Here is a 13,846-nt window from a genome sequence, read left to right on the forward strand (position 1 = left end):
TTCACTTTTTTGCATTCATACGTGTTGTTTAAAGCCTTGACTCTTCTGGTTGCGGCAGGGTTGTTTTTAAATTAGACTGCAAAGTTTGTCGCAGTACTCTTGATTATGGGGATCGCAAAATTCTAATCCCTGTAAGACATTTTACTTGTAAATTTCTTTCCTAAGAAAGTAAGAAGAAATTCCTAAGAAATGGAAGTAGAAATGCATACAAAGATTTCCTACCTGATGTTTCTTTTGATAGCCAAATTTTGATCTTCACACTTCTTTCTGTTCCCCAACCCTCTTCCCTCCATATTTTTTATTCCCATGAAAAATGGTGAATGCAGTTGTATATACAAATGTTGAAACATTCTTTAATAAAAATTTTAGAAAGGCAGATTAATTTATCTGACTGATGTTTTGGGGGTTCTTTTTCAGATAAGATGTACCTTGATATAGTGAAAATAAATGTTACTAAACAAGGCTTTCAGCACCAGCAACCCATAATGTTTGAGGAGACTCAAGCCAAGAAAGCTCTGCTCAATTCCAGAGAAAAATTTGTTCCAAAGAAGACTTCAGTGTTTAATGGTTACAAATATTTTGCATTTTGCAAAAATATCTTATCTAGGGTGAACTAGATGGCATTTGCTTGTGTTCAGTTGATGAGGACCATTCTTTGGATTCAGAAATACTTATGGCAGAATATGTTTGTGGTTTAGAAGCTCTGAAACACATAGAAATTTACTTAATTTCTGAAAACACTCAGTTTTTATCAAATAACATTTCGGACACATGTACAGAATATGGTTGTCAGCTAAGAAAATTTCTTCAATTTTATTTTGCATTTCTGTGCAACAACACTAATTCCAGCTTGAGATCAAGGGCTGCTTCAACCAACCTTGCCTCTTGCAGTTTTGTCTATGGACAAGCAGCTGGGGCAACCCTGCCAAATGTAATAACGTCATTTGGATCAAATCATGAAGATTTCAGGAATAAAGGAAAATACATTGCCCTTTCCCCTTCCCCACCAGCACTACAACATTGAACCGACACATCAGGGGTCTGCTGGCCAGAGCAGAATGTGGAGCACAGATGTAACAACCTGGCATTGCTTGTTGCTCCTCACTGTCAGAGGAGTCAGTTTGTCCTGAATGAATTCCCAATGACCTAATAGGACAGAACAAGCCCAGGCATTTGAGCCATTTTTTAACTTCAAGTGATGAGTGCTGTTACCTGATAGATTCCAGCTTTCCTGGAGTGATGGAGCAGATGTGTCCTACTTTAGCAATGGGAACATGCAGCTTTCCTAACTGGGAGACCTAAGATCTTTGATTTTGAGTATGATATCTTTACCTGCAGCCAGAGGTTGTTTTGGGATAAAAAAACATTTCAAATGAAAAATTAATACATAAGCATATGAATATCAGAAAGATACATGGAAATATAAGGGAGATTTAATGAATGTGGAGGATTTCAAGAGACAGTGGGGGTGATACACCATTATTTATTCAGTGCTCATTACAAGAAGAGTAGGCAAAAGACCATGAAGAAGTCAGAAAAGTTGTTGATGCCCAACTTTTATTTACTAAGGAGAAACTGGATCTTGGCCTTCTTTGTGTTGTTTGGAAATTTCTCCTCTTAGAGAAACAGTAACGATTCCTATGGGGAAAGACTTTCTTCCTACTTTCTCTGTCTCAGAAGACCTTGATCTGGGTTGCAGCTGCTAGTTGAATAAATTTGGTATCTGAAGTTTCACAGATTAAATTATGCAATGCATTAAACAAACATGAACAGAACAGAAATAATCCAAGGTGATTTAAGAGATTAGGAAAATGAGAGCATGGGAGAAAATGAACATTGAGAGGAAAATGTGCAAATACACCTAAGGCAAAGATGTTAAACCTTCATATCTAATGGAAGAGACAGACCAGAGCAGAATGGTTCCAGAAAATTATTATATGCTCACTGGAATTTGTGCACAGTAAAAATGAATTCACTTGTAATCGCCTCTGGAAGTGAAGCTATCCAAAGTAAATCCAGGCCTCCATAAAGACAGAGGAAATTACATGGCATGCTCACTAAAGCTGGTGAAGCAATAAAATATTGGAAGCTCTCATTGCTGGAAAGATACTGGTAATTTGGAATAAATTTATAGAAAACTGGCAAGAAGTGGGTTGCCAGAGATAGAGATACTTGTTTATAAAGAGGAATCAGAAGATTTAAATATGTCCAACTTGGCAGTAATGTCCAGATATTTTAATAATATGACAAACAAGGGAGGGAGTAATCTGGAGTTGCTTTGAACACTCAGGGATAGAGTTGTCATGATAATATTAAATCTTCTGTAGGTTTGATCCTTGAATGGATCATTGAGGCATATAAAAACCTCTCCCACTGAAACCACCTTGAAAAATATAAGCTCAAATCCACTAAGTTCTTAAATATCAAATATTGTGCTTGGAGTAAAATTATTTTGAAACAGAAAAGTATTTTCTTTCAGTTTTGGACTATTGCTTCTTTTTATTTTGTTTGTAAAATGATAAACATATTCACTTCTTTCAAGTGTAGGTGCCTTTAAGCAATTTATAATCACAGTAAGCCTCAGTAAATTGACACAAGTTCTCTTCCCTGGTCACCACTGTCATAAATGCTATCACTTTTTCTTCTGTTGAATATTACAGTACCATAATTTCTGAACTCACACTTTAATTTGTCTCTAACTAATACCCAAAGAAAGTTGGGTGCTTGGCAGAATGTACCAGTCACTGAGGTTTGTTGTGCCAGAGTGAAGTGTTGAGCTAAGGAGGCTGTGTAACGTATAAGCAGATTTTTCTCCTGAATTGAAAAGCTCATGCTGTGTACTTCTGCTTATGTCAGCTGTAGTGGAGAGAAAGGCAAAAGAGGCAATGCTTTGGAAAAAAACAAAAAAAACCCCCTGAAATAATTTGGAGCCTCAAAGATAAAAACAATACTCTGAATTTTGTCCAAAGCCCCAAGAAAACAGTTCAGTTTGACACCCTGCTGTAAATGTAGTTTTTCCTAATATTCAGATTATCAGTGCTGCACTAAACTATCTCAGTTATAAAAAGAAAATTGATAGTATTGTACTCATTAAGTTGTTAAATAGGGTTAAAATAGGAAATGACCAAGTGCCTCCAAAATAAAAGCTTTTATTTATTTTTCTAAGCATTAATTTCAGAATTAAGAGCACTTCACTTCTCTTGCTTCCCAAGTACTCAGGAAAAGGCATCACTTCATTGAAGTTTATAGATCCTGGTTCAACAAGATACTTAAGCTGGTGCCTAATTTTAAGCACTAGCCCAGCTGAAAAAAACCTCAGCCTGCTTCCCTAAAATGTAGTCATGTGCTTATTAACTTCATCAAATAAGGCTCTGAATTGCAAATCTGGCTCTCCAATAGGAGCTGCATTCCTTCAAAGCAAATGTCTCGGCCGACCTTTTGGTGTTTCTTTCACTTTATCAAAGTTTAGAAAGCCCTGTTCAGACAGGATTGGAATGGGATTTGTACAAAATGTCTTGGTGGAAATACAGCCCTGATGTATTTGCCATTAGAGAAAAAAAGCAAACCAACAAACCTATAAGTATCTTACATTTGTGACTCGCAGTAATTTGATAATTCCTAACATTCCTGATGCTGTTGCCTGCATTCTGTTTAGTGCCCTTATCCTGGCATGCACATATACCCATGACCTTTCCTTTCTGAATTTTTTTACCCTTGTGATTTTCTAATACTGCTTCGTGCTCTTCCTTACTTTGGTCTTTATTTTTATTGTCTTTGTTTAGTAATTTTACAGCATATTTAAATTCTATGTACCCGCCTGCCCCCTTTCTTGCTGCCATCTGCAAATATGATTAGCACTCTGCACAAAATCCTCCAGCTCAGTTATATAATTTAGGATTGAGAATTGACCCCTGCAAGTCCTAGCTCAACAGCTCTTCTTCTTAGGAAGTCAGTGAACCATTATTATAGTTATTCTGTGTTTGCAAATTCTAGACTTCTATAGCTACTTTGAAAGATTTGATTATAAATCTCCTTCCTATCATTTTCTTGTGAGACTATCCTATAAAAATGTAGAAGGTGCCTTGCAGAGTAGGTGTCTATGATCACAGTGTTTCCTCTTTTCGCACACTGTCAGTAATTTGACACAAACATTGTGAAATTAAGCATTCATACCTGAAGACAGACTAAAAATTAATAATTTTCCATTGCATTAATATGTACATGCCGTACGTATTTTATATTTAACGGGACACTTGAAAATCTATATTTAACAGGGAAACTGGAATATAGCATATTTATTTCAGAGAAAATTTAACTATTGGGGTTCTTTGATTACTGAGTGCTTGATTTTAAAAGCTGTAGTTTGCATCTTTATTAGTATAATCTGACTATTATTTTAAAATAAATAATAGTGATGGATGATTAGGAATATTTTAAATAGGATTCTTCAGTTATGCTATGTACAAGCTTTTCATATAGCTTATCTAGGAGCCAAGTCCTTTTCTAAGCATTTTAATCTTCTTAACCTTTTCTGTGGAACAGTTATATTGCTAAAATTTAAATTTATCTCCTGCTTCAACAGTTCAACTTATAAATTTCTATATCCCAGTAGCTGGGCAGTTATCATTAAACAGACCACATCTGTCATTATTGGGCTGATCAATCATTCCATGTTCTGGCAGCCCCCTGGCAGACTTCAAAAGCCAGATCCAGATCTAGTTTAGATATGAGATTTTTGGACTAATAGTTGAAATGAGGGGCCTGTACTATGTAGTTGTGTTGAGCCTCTCAAATTAGCCTTAAGGAATTCATATATCCGTATGACAAAGTAAGATAGGTACCTGAATCCTGTAAGCTTCCCTGGATGTGCCCTCCTGTGTTCATTCCACCTGCAGTATTCTTTGACTTCCTCTACAATACATAATGCATAATGCCCTTTTTTGATATAACGTAACTATAAAGTTTTTTGTACTGTAGTAAATGAACAAAGGATCATACTCATCTTTACACTGACAATATTTTTCTAAAGCAGAAGAGGCATTTGGTAATAGGGAATATGAAGTTTGGGTCCCAAACTTTCAGTGAAGCTCGCCATGCACCTGCTTACTTTGTGCACAAATCATTCTAATGAATTCTAAAGGACTATTCATGTGCATAAAGCTAAGCCTGTGGGTAAAAGCCTTTACAAGACTGAGCCTAGGTTGTAAATTTGATAATGACCTGAAACTGATTCAACAGAGAAAAAGCAGGCCTTCTAAAAACTTGAGAAGTATCACTGTAGCTAAGCTGAACAGGTATGGGCAGTGCTAGGAGACCTCATAGTACAAAACTCTGAAAACTGACCAAGAAAAAATGGCAAAAGATAGAAATATTTTTTTATTTACGTTTTGTCATATTGAATTTTACCTTAATCCTATTAATTCTAAGCTTCCTCTTAATTTCATTATTACTATGAATTGCCTTTGAATAACTTTATTGCAGGAGCTTAGAGACTTTCCTGTTTAAATTTCCAGGTGTGTACACCCACACCCACACACACCCACACACACCCACACACACACAGAAACACATATATATATATATATATATACACACACACATACATATCCTGCATGAAAGAGTAGATCTGCAAAGAGAATTGTAGTTACAAGAAATTATAGCTAGGCTCTTTGGGAAACGTGCTTGAGGAGAAGGCAAGACATCAATACTGTTTCATATGGAAGTGTAGAGAAGAGTTTTGCACACTTATTTGTTCATACCATGCAGTATTCCATCTCTGCAGCCTTTTATGTCCTCAGAGACAGTGCATGACCTGCAGGAGCTTCCCAAGAAAATCAGGGCAATTCCAGTTGTTGTGGTGCATCTCTGAAACAATTTTCTAGGTATTGCTTCCATGAATTGCTTCCATCAAGAACTTCCATTTCTAAGGTAAAGAATTTTCATGTGTTTAACATTAAACACACAGGCAGTGCTACTAAAATTACCACGAAAAAGAAATGAAATTACTTAAATATAAACTGAGTTCCTGCTTAGGACTATAGTTTTAGCATTTAATATGCTGAGTGTATGAAATAGACATTTTTTGCATCATCACAAAATGCAAATATTTTCCTTTACTTAAAGCTAGTTGTTGTCTTATTGTGATCTATTCACAGCTAAAATGGTCACTCTACTTAGTGGCCTTTAGATAACCTTGATTATGAAACGTCACTTGTTTGTTAGGCTCACTAAGTTAAAGTTGTTTAAATAAAAAAAAAGGAAAGAGTATTTTTCTGCAGTTTAATTTACTTTAATTCACACTAAAATGATCCCTCAGGAAGTTCCAGTTTCCTCTGTTTAAAGTCTAATTTAATAATCTCAGCTGGGTGAAGCAGAGAGCAGATTAGGCATGGACAAACCATACTAAAGCTGCAGAGAGTGAAGGTGACAGTCCAGGGATAGCCACTGCTGACTTTATTCTAGTTGTTGGCCTTGGGGACATGACTGGTCTTTTGCTCAGTTTGATGCAGGAAAAAGAATGGAGAAGGTACATCTTATAAGACATGGTGCTCCTTTAGTAACCTTCTAAGTTATTATTTAAATGAAGATTAAAGTTATGGAGTTGGAGAGTATTTTGCTGTTTTATAATTTAGCAATTCAGGCTGAAGTTTCTTTTGTGTTCTTTCTGTTTTTGTACAGGCAGCCTAGGAGATGGACATTTGACAGGCGACAATAGACTGCTCCTTTCCCAGGTATCTCCTGCTTGTTTCCTTTATCTGTGAATAGGAAATGGCTTAAAGGCACCTGTGTTATGAAGGTCCCAGGGGCAGCTGCCTGACTAGTGAATGCCTGATTATGTGTTAACATGCTTTGTCAGATATTGGCAGAATCTGTTCTCTTCTTTTGCCTTTTCAGCAAGGGTACCATTGACAGACTGGCTACCCATTTATAGAAATGTTGTCCATCAAACTGTGAGGAAGGACAATGGTGTTTTTCTGTGACCAGTGACTGTGGGAAACTTTTCTTTGGCTATTCAGGCAATTTTTGTAGCTTGCTCTGAAGAGGAGAGACTGATGAGTGCAAAAAGTACAATTAAGCAAAGCCAGACTTCAATTGAAGGCTGTAGTGTAGTCTGCTTGTTCTCATTTTTTTATTTGGAAAAAAATCTATGGGTTTTCACGTTGCTGTGTGGCATTCAGCGGGGGGCTATTACAATCCTAAATTTTTTTTCTAGACCACCTAATTCTAAGTAAAAATTAAATGTAATGAGAGCCACTTGGAGTTCTGAATATTTTAAAGCATAATTCCCACAGAAGGGATTCGACCTAAACTGTGGAGAGCATCAGTTGGCTAATTATAGCTGCATTTTATATTACAGCAGGTGTCAGATGCAGTCATCTCAATAAAGTCCACATAATACTCTGGAAAATAACAAAAGCTTTTCTTTGAATGTGGGTACTAATTTCTGCTAGGTGTCATATGAGCTCTGATACTTCTTATTGGTGTTAACAAGAGCACTGCAGCACTCAAACATGCTTTTTGCTTGGGATGAATTGATACTGTAAAGCACTTACTAGTCAGCCTTGGCAGATGTCAGTAGTTAATACTAGTGTTGCAGAGGTTGGTGTATAATGCAAAGAGTCTTACGTAAATACTTTTAGATGATGGGCTGGTTTTGAGAATGAGTGTGAACTGTGCACCAACTTGCTTAATGAAAGCTAAATAGACAACAGCAGGATAAGTGTGCTTCCTTTAGTTTCTATCTTAAGTCCTCCGCAAGTAAAGGGTAGATGGGAAAGCAGTAAACTAGGTGAACAAAAACATTAAACTTAATAAGCACTTCATGCTTTCATACTATTTTCCCAATTCAATGGAAGCAGCAAGTTTGAGTTACTGAAGTGATTGGTGAGAAAGGTCTTTCCTAAGCCTCAAAACTGAGGTACCCTGACAAGTATATCTTCAGAATAGTCTGCCTGTGGTGAAACTACAATCTGTAGACATTTGCTGTTCACCTGACTTCCTAAATAAATGATGGAATTCTGTGATTACAAGAGGTTTGTGTTTTAAAATATTAATGAATGTAATGTGTTTTAAAATAAATGCTGAAATGTGTTGCATACACAGAAACCCTTAAGCACAAGGAATTGAAGGTGCAAATGGCAGGGTGAAAAGCACAGGGAGCAAAACCTTCCCAGCTGATTGTGCTTGGCCTAGCATGCAACAGAGATGCTTCCCAAGCTTGCCTGAGAAGCAGTAGGACAGGAGGCACTTCAGTACAGAACAGCAGGGTCAGGCCATAGGGAGCTTGCTGCTTCTCCTGATGGGGATAGGATGAGGAGAAGGGTGTCAGCAAAGAATGATGCCAAATGTTGGGCTAATCATGCAGGTGGGACAAGCACGTACTGCAAAACAAAGGAAATTTAACAGATGATAAATTCCCCCAACATCTGAGTCTTCTGTAGGCATTAAGCCACTGAATGAACTACTGTCTAGTGCTACCTACCTTCCCCTACATCATCTCCTCTGAGAAAAGGTAGTTCAAAACATCAGGCTGCCTTTATCTCTTACACAGAAGTCCATGGAGAATAGCAGAGGTTGTAGAAATAATAAATACAACTTAATGTTGTAAGTCTTTTATTTTTAGAATGTAATAAGCAGACAGCTGAGTAAAATCACAAACTCCAGCACCTTAGTAACTATGTAAAAAAGTTGCTATTAGCAACTATGTAAAAAAAAAAACAAAACAACAAACCAACCACAGATTATGAAATATTATTTAATTTTTTGTAGAACTGCAGAATAGGTTGAAGTATAATCTTACTGCACTGCACACTACTGCATACTACTACATACTCAATGTACAAACATGTAGGAGGATCTTGGTTTTGGTCAGAAGACCAGTAATTTGTAAAAAACTAGTGCAAGTAAATTATATATATATTCATATTAGTATACATGGGTTTCTAGGCTAACCTACACATATTGTTCATAAAAGTTTCTAAATACAATAATAAACATGTAATCCATCTAAACCTGGTCAAAACCAACACAGAAGGACAGAAACCAACACAGAGGTACAGAGATGAAAATTACGGGAGAATAATTTCTTAGCTAATCTGTACCTGGCATCTGGGGAGCAGAGGGCTGTCTGTAGGAGAACTGCCTTAGCTCTCAGACATGAGGTTACCTCTAAGGAAAAGACATATGAAAAGGCCTGGTAACAAAAGCCCAATTACAAAAGCTGAAGGCACGATTGCCATTGTATAAATGAATTTTCTAATTTACCCCATTTATTCCACATAGACCCTTTTTGAAACCTTTTAATATTGAGAGAAGCCAGCTCAACTTGGAAAGCTCTTAGGAGTTCTGTGAAAGGCTGGGAAGGTAAAGAAGAGTACAAGAGCTGTCAGTCTAGTTGAGCCTTTGGTTGCCTCCCTTTAAGCCCAAAAAGCATGAAGAGACCACCACTGTACTACATTGCTTCTGCACTATTGCTTTCTCATGTCTTCAATTTCTGGTGTTGGGATGTGCTCCTGTCCATGTGATACAGAGCTAGGTATTAAAGAATAAAACCTCCTCTTGCCAGTAGACATTCTAATTTTTTTTTTTTTTTCATTTTAGGGGAGAAGGTAAGGGATAGTTATCAGCAAGTAGAGGTGCTGCTGTAAAAAGTAGCTACCAATAGTGTCACTCAAAATTTATTACCCTCCACAGGTTACACAAACCTAACAACTTCTTGTGATGTCTCTAAAGGATTCTTTGGAAGAAGGCTTCTGACAGTTCCTCTGGTAATGACTCTTACTGCTCTATATATGGCAAGAATTTTATGTGTGTAATTCTCCTCAGTTATTCTAAAAAAATGAATGTGTCTAGGATAATTTTGTATATCACCTACTGTGAAAATTGCTTTTGTGGCAAGCAAAATCAACTGCTCTGTGACCTACACTTCTTGATATTAGAGGTTATATGAAACTTACTGCTCTCTCCTTTCTCCACAGTTATTGCTACTCCTTCCCCTCCATTTTTACTCTTAGATTACAGAGATGTGATTGCACAATACAAGCAGCACAGATGGCAGCTGAAGGTCTCTATCTGCCAGGTGTCTGCATAACAGCTGAGCCAATGTACACAGCTGAGCACAGCTCACTTTCTGACATAGATGTTCAGCACCATTTCTCTGAATCACAGCCTTGCACAACCTTTGGAAGTACTTCTGGGAAATTTCAGAATGTACTCAAGTACACAATACTTTGGCAGGCAGAAATCAGAGGAAATCTTGCTCTGAATTCATTGTGAATACTCATAGGAAAGAAGTACTTCCTGCATATTCTGCTGTGGATGCAAAGGATGGGCTTAAGGATGTAAGGCACTGGGAAAGTATAGACTCTATATATCACCTATAAATATAAAAATATGTAAATAATCAATTATACTCAGAGAAAGTCTGTGGGAGATCTGCTCAGATTTGCTGACAGACTCCAGTAGAGAAAGGAAGATGAATCTTTAGAGCCAAGGAGGAAATCCTGTAGTCCTTTAACAACTAGGAGAGAAGAACTGGCTTTTGTAATTTGAGAGTGCAGTATTATGTCATTCTGAGCTCTGTGAAACTGTCTGCCTCTTGATAGGGCTCAGATATGTCCAGCAGCTCCTTTCTGATAGTTGAGGTTCACAAATTAGGTGTCACAAGGAGAGAAATGGTGTGATCCAACATGTGCACCATCCTGTGACTGTCCCACAGGGAAATGCACTTTTCTGTAGATACTGCAGGTACACGCCCATAAACAGTGCAGATACAAGTTCTTCCAGCCTAATGCTGCTGGTTTCTGTGTGCAGACAGGTGCAAGAGGTGTGAGATTGGGAACCTTGACTGAAGGGGAGAAAGAAATCTGAGGAAGACAGAAACCAGGTATTGGCTTACATAGGAAACAATTTTGGAAAAAATAGGTTTGCGTCATACAAGAACTTGAAATAGCTCAGGGAACAAAGGAAAGTAGGAATGTGAGAGGTAGTTCCTGGCATGGTGTCCACTGTGACTGACACTTTCAGGGACCAGAAATGGAGCCAAGGCCTTATCTCTGAGAAGTTTTGTGCTTCTCCAGTAGTTTCATAGGTAACATTATTTCATTGTCTGCATGAAACATTGGAGCTGATTGCAATGCTCAGGGTGAAAGAAGCTGGGGAGTGCTGGGGAGGAATGACATTTCTTTGAGTAGCTTCACAAGATCAGCTTACAGAAAGGGGTGGATAGTGGGAGAAAAAAACACATGGGAAAGAAGAACTGAAAATTCCCAAAGCATTCTGCCAACCATTACTGCTATCAGAAAGATTGTTGGTGCATAAGGGAATGGTAATATCCCAAGGGCACGAGCAGTGATGTACACTGTTTGTAATGATTTTGCAGTGAGATACAGAGACAAGGTCATCCATTACCAGCACTGAGAAGAATTGAGTTATGGGGTCTAATGGTGGAGAATTTATTTCCTAGATCCAAGCCTAGGAGTGAAACAATGGTACTTCCTGCTTAATGCGAGAGCTCACTTTTTTCCTTTTGTTGAAGAAGAAAGTAAAAACATTTTTATAAAAATGAAGAGTAAACACTATGTCTTTGGACATAGTTTCGTTTTACTTCAGTTGCTGGATAAAAGATCATTAAATATCTTCACCTGGCTTTTCATAAACCACACTACCTTGAAACATATATTCAGGAAAATAAAGAGTTTGAAGTATTAAAAACGTTTAAAAAGATTTTGCAGGTAATGTGTATGTGAAGGTTCAAGCAATCATCCAAGGCCAGAGTACTTGAACAACTGAGGAACTGTTAAATTACTGTGATCTTAAAAATGATTACTGTAATACTTTAGAGAATACATTTGCTGTAACAAATATAGAACATATTTTCTAATTTCTCTTATGGTTATCAAGGTCATTCAGTGACAGAATGCAAAATGTTCTATTTTTCTCATTCAGATACTGCTAGGTGCATAAATTCTATAGCTAATATAGAAAGGCATTTAAAAATTGGAATTTATTAATGGAAAGATATGTCTTTGCCCAATATTATACAATAATTTTTATCTTCTGAATGGAGTTTAACAATACTTAGGCTCAGGCTGGCTTTATTCCACTAATACATGTAATTTCCAAAAGTGTGTTGTCTTATATGTTAAACACAGTGCACACACAATTACCCTAGCATTCCTTGAAAATTAATTTCAAATCCACATTTATTGTAAGTGCCTTGGGGCAAGAACCATCCTTTGTTGTTAAACAATGGAAACAGGATCTTAGTCCATAATTGGGGCTCCTAAGCACTGTGAATTCTTTCACCAATGTCTCACATTCTCTTTCTCTGTCTCTTTGTCCCTCTGCAGATTATGCCAGTGTTTACAAAGGTTGGGATCCCTTGCATCCTCATCAGTTTTTACATTTGCTCAAGAATCAGATTCAGTTTAGCCTAGCATTCTTCACAAAGATAAAAGGGTGACAGATCCTGACACATCTGTGCTTTTGAAAAGTAGAAAAGCTGATTTAATGCATAAACCTTATCTTAAAGCTGTCTCCAAGGTGAAATTGCACCAGTCTTGGAACAAAAAGTGGAAGACTGATATTTAAACTACATACAGTGATATACTTGAGCACTCTTTCTTATTCTGTAGCCAGAAAATGCTGTAACAGCCCTATTTTCCAGTTTTTAACTACTGAAACTTGGCTTTAAATATTACTTTTCTGTGATCAGAAGACATCTAAGACACCTGATTTGTGTCTTAGGTGATAGTCAATCTTCTTCATGCTATGGGCTTCTCACAGGATTATTTCAAATTGTAATACTGTATTGTATTTACTGAAAAAAATTGTAATTACTGAATGCTTATTTTTCAGTGTCACTCCCTGGGGAAACATATGAATCATATATTGATCATTGAATTACTAGAATTTAATGCTTGATTTGTCCATGACAGATCAGTATATTAGAATATAAATAAATGGGTGAATTTACCAAGGTGTTGATAATTTCTATTATTTTATTCAGTGACACAGACATAGGAAAATGAGAAAGAAATGTGAAATACGAAGAGCCAAAATGGGTGATCCTGACAAATTAGAAATCTCTTTCTAAGCTCCGATACTTTAGCCTGCAGTTAAAAAGAGCTTTGCCACTGAAAGAGCATTGTGACCATAATGCTTGTTCCCCAAACAGGAGTGGTGTCGCAACAACTATTCAGTCACAGATTCTTAGCTTGTTTGTATAGTATAAAGCCAGTAGAAACCATTACAATTCTCTAGCTGGACCTCCCACATAACATATATCTAAGATTTTCCTGGGATTAATTCCTTTGGAAATTAGTGTATATTTGAGAAAAAAAAAGTTAGTCTTGATTGTAAAATTTCCAGAGATAAAAAAAATCTACCAAAATGCTGAGTATGACATTTCAATTATTATCAGAAAAATGAAAAAAATATTTCCTCTAGTTTGAATTTATGTAGAGTTTAGTTTAAACCACTGAGTCTCGTTACACATTGATTTGCCCAAAATACAGGCATTGATTAATCTTCATCTTTCTTTAGTAAAAACCTCACAGAACTTGGACAAATCATTCTTTAACTTGCTTTCTGGGCTTCTTTAGTGAAAGAAGGTAGTGTGCAGGAAAGTATATAAATTTATAGTGCTTGAACTTATGAGCTCTGGCTTGCCAGGCATACCCATCCAATCAGCTTTAAATAGTCTAGATACAAACTACCTCACCCTAAAGACAAGTTTAATGTCTTGAGATTTTTTAAATTTAACTTTGAAATTAAACAAACTACCTCTAAAATGGCTGAAACAATAGCACATGAAAAAAATCTCCCCTATTATTCAATACTTCTG

This window comes from Melozone crissalis, unplaced genomic scaffold, assembly GCF_028551555.1.
Source record: "Melozone crissalis strain CALT ecotype California unplaced genomic scaffold, PUWL_Pcris_2 ptg000018l_1, whole genome shotgun sequence".
Classification (NCBI taxonomy): domain Eukaryota; kingdom Metazoa; phylum Chordata; class Aves; order Passeriformes; family Passerellidae; genus Melozone; species Melozone crissalis.